The sequence below is a fragment of the Zingiber officinale genome, chromosome 10A, assembly GCF_018446385.1.
Source record: "Zingiber officinale cultivar Zhangliang chromosome 10A, Zo_v1.1, whole genome shotgun sequence".
Classification (NCBI taxonomy): Eukaryota; Viridiplantae; Streptophyta; class Magnoliopsida; order Zingiberales; family Zingiberaceae; genus Zingiber; species Zingiber officinale.
The window spans coordinates 59,669,659-59,678,001 of record NC_056004.1 but is presented as its reverse complement, the minus strand read 5'-3'; the positions used below and the strand labels follow the sequence as shown (position 1 = coordinate 59,678,001).

The following is an 8,343-nucleotide window of genomic DNA, read 5'->3' as shown; positions in this document are numbered from 1 at the left end:
TATTGCATCGAGCGCAAGGAAGCGCTTTGGATCCGAGTTCATCACCGAACTTGGGTGGTTCCTAACATCGGATCCAGTTGAGCACTATTGTGACAACAATGGAGCTATATACGTGTGCAGGAACCTCGCTCACCAGCGGACCAAGCACATACTACTGGCCCATCTCATTCAGAGATTATCGAGAGGAGATGTGAAGATTTGAGTACTCTACAGAGGCTAACATCGGATCCTGACCAAGGCTTTGGCACGAGGAAGCATGATGGTCACACTAGGTCATTAGGCCTTAAAGCCTATACTGATTGACACTAGTGCTAGTGGGAGATTGTTAGTTAGAGCCCTAGAGCCAATCATTTGATGATTGTATGGACTCATTGTATCATATTCTTGTATATTAATAAAGGCATTTGTTTGGTTATTATACTTATTTGTATTAGTGCCAAATAGACTAAGTATAATAGCGTCATTGAGTAGAAGGTTCATACCTATATCAATCGATTAGTTGAATCGATAGTGAGATGATATAGGGAACACTACTCTAAATCATTCCTAGTCGAGTATTAACACTCAGGGACAATGTTAATGCAATAAGACTAGCATGTAGGTCAGCTCGATGACTTGATTTCACAAGTCATGGATATAGAGATATCAAGCTGACACATGGGTATACATTGGAGAATGTATATTGAATGACCCGCCATGAGAAAGTATCATGGATCGTTATATGAGTGTCATATACTTTCTCATGTGACTATTAGTATGACTATTAGTCCTTAGACCTGAAGTCACCATGGATCCCTACATAAGGAGTTATGTACTTTAGTTTCGTCAAACGTCACCCGTAACTGGGTGAACTATAAAGGCGATTACTGGGTATATAACGAATTATGCAGAGGGATGTGAGTGATGTAGATGGGATCTATCCCTCCCATATGACGGGAGCGACATCAATATTCTTGATAGAGTTAGACCACGAAGTGCATGGCCATGTCCAAATGAGTCAACATTAGATGTTGAGCTCATTTGATCGAGTGTGTCTACTTAGAGTTCAAGATTTAGATTGATTAGAGGATGACACGGTCTATGCCTCATATTGATCAATCTAGATGTCTAGGATAGAAGGACACTTGTCATTATTTTGTGAGGAGTCACAATTGGTAGTCACAAGGTGATGTCGGATCTCGACATTCTTGTAACTTGGGTAGTAATGATGTGTTGCTAGATACCGCTCATTACTTATGCTCCTAAATGGGTTTAGGGCATTGCCAACGTTACAAGAACCTATAGGGTCACACACTTAGGACAATTAGATGGAGATTAGGTTCATATGATGAACCAAGAGGATTAGATACATTTGATGAATCAAATTGGATTAAGAGTAATCCTAATTGGGCTAACTTGAGTTCGACTCAAGTTGATTCATGTGTTCAATGAGTCTAATTTAGATTTTGACTCATTGAATCAATTTAATTTAATGAAATAGATTCATTATATTAAGTTGGCTCGAATCAAATGGTTAGATTAGATCAACCATGGTAGAGATTGGTTCAAGTTTGACTTGACTTGAGAAGGAAGACCAAAGGTCAATTTTGACTTGACCTTTTGCCACCTCATTGGTGAGTTGGCATTAGGTGGACCAATAATGATGTTCCAGATCATCATGGGTGCCACCTCATGGAAGTTACAAAGCCATTTTCATAATAACTTCACATTAATTGCATTTAATGGGGAGTTACACAATGTATAGTGGCCGGCCACTTTGGGTTTGATGTGTGAATTCATTTTCATTCAAGTGGTGTATCTTCTTCTTCCTCCTCTTGAAGCTCTCCCTCTCCCTCTCCTCCTTGCCTTGGCCGAATCTTACCAAGGTGCTAGCACACCTTTGTGTAAGGTTTTCTCCATCAAGAATTGTTCGTGTGGATACTTCTAGAGGACCGACACTTGACGGTCTAGAGATCCGGCAACATCTTGGACGAGCGGGAACGCGAAGGGCTTTGCTTCGAAAGTATAACTCTCATCTAGTGTAGATCTAAAGTTTTACAAACTCGTACAAGAAAAAGGTTTTTCGAAAAGTTTGGTTTACGAATCTTTGCACGAGATCCATGGCTTTGGGTGACTCGGGGTTTCCGCGACACGAAAAAGCGGTTTTCGCGGCCCGACGAACCCAACACCATGACCAAGATGACTTGAGTACCCCAAGTCTAAGGAAACTTGTACTTGAGCTGCAATGAGATCTTCATTAACATATAAAAATCATATGAAGTCTCATAACAAGTCACATTTGATGAACTAGTTATCTTCAACTAGCATTTACATGTTAACTCTCAACATTCTTATATTTTCATCTAATGAGGATCAACGGCTTGGATAAACCAAAGAGTATAATATATGCTAATTGTTGGGTGTCTCTATGTGCATTTTAAAATTTGTTTTCGAAAACATATAGCAGAAATATAATAATTTCCAAATTATTACAACATGTATCACAGACACAACCACATGATACACATGCATAGACATAATCGTAGAATAAAAGACTTCATTTAGAGATTATATATGTTGGATGGCGTTTAATGGAAATGATACCAACTAGAAATTCTTATGAGGATTGCCTCTATTTGTATCCATACCGAGATACCTTTGAGATGACTTATCTAAGTTACAAGCTTCGTTTCCATGTTGGTACTAGTCAAAAGAGGAACACGACACAATCCAAGAGAGGAACTCCTACTTGATTTTGTGCCCAATGATGAGGGAAACCTGTTGGCACAAATCGAGATGACAATCATTCCTTGGTTGCTGTCCAACAGTTGGGAAGCCGATGATAGGAAGGAAGCAGTTGACACATAAGGAGACAACAACTTTGTGTTATTATTCGCCGGTATGCGCCTCTATCATGCAGAGACCAGCAATAGGATGGACGACGAGAGGTAGCAAGGCCAGAAGGCTGGAAGGGTCGGCCAATGACAAGTCACGGTCAGAGGTGGGAATGCGGTAGCGCAAGGAGGGTAGGCGGTGAAAAGCCCTTGAGTGGCCACAAAGAAGAAAATGAGGGGAGAAAAACTATAACCTAATCACAATTAGATTGTTTCTCATTATTTTTCTCTCATGTAGGGGAATTTATGCACCTCTATTAGGGGTTGATAAGTAAAATCAAACCCATACCTATTTAGCCATCAAAACAAAACCAACTTGGTTCAAAACCAAACCACTTTTGGTTCATTATTAAACCAAAATAATTTTGGTTCATAACTAAACCAAATTGGATCCAACCTCACCTATAAGAGGTGTGCCCCACCATCTAATAGATAAATTATGATCCACTCATGTTCATAATTAACCATTAATTATGAATCAGTCATGAATGACACTTAGTAGTATATCATGACACCCAATTCATCAAAAAATCACAGTTGATCCCAAGATAATTTTGAACCCTTCAGTAGTTATAATTATCAGTGAGCATGTTCCTTTTACTTATCTTATATCCACTTGGTTCAGAACATGATTTATGTCTTAGTCCCCACTAGGCTGACTATGTTACACTAGCCCAAGTAATAGTTCCTTGTCTTATGGATTCAACTCAAATATGTGTCCAAGAAGACCATCCTCTTGACTTGTATCCAAAATCATAAAATCTGCCGACAGCATATATCCTCCGATCTTCATTGGTACATCCTTTATCTCCCCCAAAGGATACTTGATTGATCGATCCATCAGCTATAAGGACACATTTGTATGGTTCAATTCTTCTAGTCTAATTCTTCTAAATAGTGCATACATGACATGAGGCTCATACTGGATCCCAAATCACAAATGACTCTATTAATGTGGACATTACCAATAGTACATGGTATTGATAACCTCCTGGGATCTTTCAATTTGAGATGTTCCCCATCCTGTATTAGTACACTGTATTCCTTAGACAATCCTACATCAATTTGTCCATCCATTTCACCTTTTAATGTCAATGATTCTTTTAGGAATTTTGCATAACTTGGCAGTTGTAGTGTCCCAATCTTAGAAGATGCCTCGGTATGAAATTTGTTCTCAAAGTTTCAAACCTCACTCTTCTGATGATTTAACTTGCCTAACATCATCCCAGGCGATATGTAATGTGAATTTAAGCAGTTCAATGGATATTCTACCCACTTAGAAACTGGTCCCCAAACAATTTTCTTTCTCTCAATGATGCCTTGGTTCATAACCTCAAAATTTATCTTTAATTATTTTGTGTTTCTTTTTGGGCTCATCTTATGCATAGCTAAGCATTGCGTGACAATCTCTCTATCTTTTTGACCCCATGGGAGGGTTCACCCCAAGCTTAAATTTAATGTTTCCTCTATAAGTGAATAGGCTTCTTCCACATTTTTCTTCATCAAAGCACCCCTGCCATCAAGTCCAATGAAATCTTGGCTGCTTCAAAGATTCCTATATAATAGATAAATTATGAACCACTCTTCTAATCTATGATGAGGACATTGATTAGTAATCCTTTGAGTCTCTCCCAAGCTATAAATAATGATTCTCCTTCTCCCTATTGGAAGTTTATGGTTTTGCTTATAAATTTTTCCATCCTAGTTGGTGGAAAATATTTGTTTAGAAAACACTTTTCCATCTACTCCTAATTCACGATGCTTCTTGGTGCAAATGAGTATAGCCAATCACTAGCCTTGCTTGCCAAGGAAAAACTAAATCTCATTAATCTAATTGAATTTCTAAAACATCATCCCGTTTTCCTTTATTATTGCATGTTAAAAAGTGATCTAAATGTCAGTATGGTTTTTTTGAAAGTGTAAACCCAAAATTATTGTTGTTGAATAATAAGAATTGGCCATAGGTTGAGTTCCAAGTCACTAGCTTCAATCAAGGGCCTAACAATACAAGATCTTGAGGCTCAAGGAAAAGGTGTGGAGAAAGCTTTGAGAAGTCTAGTATCGCTAACTACCCTCATGGCTTCCTCTCAATCACGAATCATTTTTTCAAGTCCAGCTTGATTTTCCTTGAAAAGTCCAAGAAATAAAGTGAAGACAAGTCCAAACAAATGCAAACAATGAATAAAAAGAAAAGAAATAGTCAAATCCAATCAAACTAAATTTTATCTAATATCAATCAAAACTAGTTGTTGTCAATCTAGAAATGCATGGAAAGTCATCAAGTAATAAAAATATTGATTCACAAGGATGTTGATTAAGCATTAGAGATTTAGTAAAGTAAGTTATCTAGATAATTGAAGGTTGGTTGAACACTTGTGAGCAAGAGATTGAGAGAAAGAGAGAGTTAAGAAAGAGAGAGAAAGAGTAAGCAAGAGAGGGGAGTGATCGAGGGAAAGTGAAAATAGTCTTGGGGAATGATTTTAGGATTTTTGTTTCACTATGATTCTAATTAATGTTCCTATATATTGTTCCCCTCCTTGCCCTTTATGTCTATGATCTTGTAGAGATTCTAACTAAATTATTGGCATGAATCCGTGATAGTTACATTAGAGACACCATTTGTACTTTAATGTTACTAAGTAGAAGTAACATACAAAGTCCGATTAAAGGGATATCCCTTGTCACTAGGGGCCTTTGGCCATACAATCTCTATATTACACAAGTCACTTCCTAATACTTGTTAGCTAGAGCCCTAGAGCCAATCATTTGATGATTGTATTTTGGACTTATTGTATCATATTCTATATAAATAAAGGCATTTGGATTTTGGTTATTATACTTACTTGTATTTGTGCCAAATAAACTAAGTATAATAATGTCCTTGAGTAGACGGTTCTCACCTATATCAATAGGTTAATTGAACCGATAGTGAGATGATATAGGGAACACTACTCTTAATCATTCCTAGTCGAGTATTAACATTCAGGGACAATGTTAATGAAATAAGACTAGCATGTAGGTCAACTCGATGACTTGATCTCACAAGTCATGGATATAGAGATATCAAGTTGACACATGGGTATACATTAGAGAATGTATACTGAATGACCCGCCATGAGAAAGTATCATGGATCGTTATATGAGTGTCATATACTTTCTCATGTGGCTATTAGTATGACTACTAGTCCTTAGACCTAAAGTCACCATAGATCCCTACATAAGGAGTTATGTACTTTGGTTTCGTCAAACGTCACCCGTGGACAATAAAGGCGATTACTGGGTATATAACAAATTATGCAGAGGGATGTGAGTGATGTAGATGGGATCTATCCCTCCTATATGACGGGAGAGACATCGGTATTCTTGATAGAGTGAGACCACGAAGTGCATGGCCATGCTCAAATGAGTCAATATAGGATATTGAGCTCATTTGATTTACTGAGTCTACTTGGAGTTCAAGATTTAGATTGGTCAGAGGATGACACGGTCTGTGCCTCACGTTGACCAATCTAGATGTCTAGGATAGAAGGACACTTGTCATATTTTGTGAGGAGTCACAATTAGTTGTCACAAGGTGATGTCGGATCTCGACATTCTTGTAACTTGGGTAGTAATGATGTGTTGCTAGATACCGCTCATTACTTATGCTCCTAAATGGGTTTAGGGCATTGCCAATGTTACAAGAACCTATAGGGTCACACACTAAGGACAATTAGATGGAGATTAGGTTCATATGATGAACCAAGAGGATTAGATTCATTTGATAAATCAAATTGGATTAAGAGTAATCCTAATTGAGCTAACTTGAGTTCGACTCAAGTTAATTCATGTGTTCAATAAGTCTAATTTAGATTTTGACTCATTGAATCAATTTAATTAAATGAATTAGATTCATTATATTAAGTTGGCTTGAATCAAATGGTTGGATTCGATCAACCATGGAAGAGATTTGGTCAAGTTTGACTTGACTTGAGAGGAAGATTAAAAGTCAAGTTTGACTTGACTTTATGCCACCTCATTGGTGAGTTGGCATTGATGTGGACCAATGATGTTACTCCACATCATCATGGGTGCCACCTCATGGAAGTTACAAAGCCATTCTCTTTAATGGCTTCATATTAATTGCAATTAATGCAATTAATTTGGGAGTTTCACAATGGAGAGTGGTCGGCCACTTTTGGTTTGAATGAGAATTCATTTTTCATTCAAGTGTGTATCTTCTACCTTCTTCCTCTCAAGCTCTCCCTCTCCTCCTCAACTTGGCCGAACCATACATAGGTGCTAGCACACCTTTTGTGTGGTTTTCTCCACCTACGTGTTCGTGTGAATACTTCTAGAGGAGTATCTATCTTGATACTCTTGAGATCCAGCACCGTTTGGACGAGCGGGAACGCGAAGGGCTTCGCTTCAAAGGTATAAAAGTTTTTCTTCATGTAGATCTAGGAGTAGATCTAAGTTGTAAACTCGTACTCGTAAATTTTGCTCTATACTCTTCGCACGAGATCCGTTGGCTAGGGTGATTCGGGGTTTCCGCGACGCGAAAAGCGGTTTTCGCGGCCCGAAAAACCCAACAGTGGTATCAGAGCCATGTGCGAAGCTTGTACGAGTTTAGTTTTTATTTTTATGAAAAATAAACATTCTGTGAATTTCTGTAAATTTATGATTTTATGGTTTTTTATGGGTATTTTTCTCGTAGAAGCGAAGCACAAGTGTCTCGGCACTTGTAGGCTTCGGCTACCGGGAAGAATTTTCAAAAACGGCTTTGTTTCGACCTAAAACTTTTTGGGACAGCGGGCTAAGGCGCACTTGGATCGCTTAGGAGCAACTCACGATGGTTAGATCGCGGGTAGGGGTACTGCCCCTAACCCCGCAAGGGGATTTGCTCCGCGATTGCGCTCGAAATCGCTAATCGGGACCGCCGGGAAAAATTTACTCATAAAATCTGTAAAATTATAAAAAATTACAGAAAAATTATAGAAATATATAATTTTGAATTATATATTAATTTTGTGATAGTCATGGCCCAAATGACCCAAATTAGATTTGGATATTGTGTTGTAATTCATAATACGGCTTGCGTGCCGTTGTGTGTTGTGCGTGCTTGTATTTTTTTTTTATTTTATTTTTCGCGACCTGCGCGTCGTGCCTTCCTTTTATTCTGGTTGTAATTAGATTTAAACTCGAATGTAACTCGAGTTTCAAAAATTGTAATGTACAAATTTGGAGCTGTGGAAGGTCCACTCGAGACGGAGTTACGAGGAAGGCGCGAGCAACACAAGGTGGTCAAAAGGAAGGCGCTTGAGAAGTTGACCTTAGGTTGACCATCCGATCTTCTCATTGGCTTGAGAAGATCGTAGTAGGGCCATGACTAATCACAAAACTTAGTTAATTACTTGTGCATATGATGCATGTTTAATTGAGTAATTAATTAGTGCCTAGCGATTAAGATTAGATCTAAATCGTGCACAAG

At 38.2% G+C, this 8,343-nt stretch overlaps 1 non-coding gene across 1 annotated transcript; it reads left to right on the top strand.

Moving 5' to 3' along the window:
• The first annotated feature begins 4,461 nt into the window (after positions 1–4,461).
• On the top strand, positions 4,462–4,567 carry LOC122028394. The gene has a single exon (XR_006124785.1). It is a non-coding gene; the product is annotated as a small nucleolar RNA R71 (small nucleolar RNA).
• Positions 4,568–8,343: the final 3,776 nt, after the last annotated feature.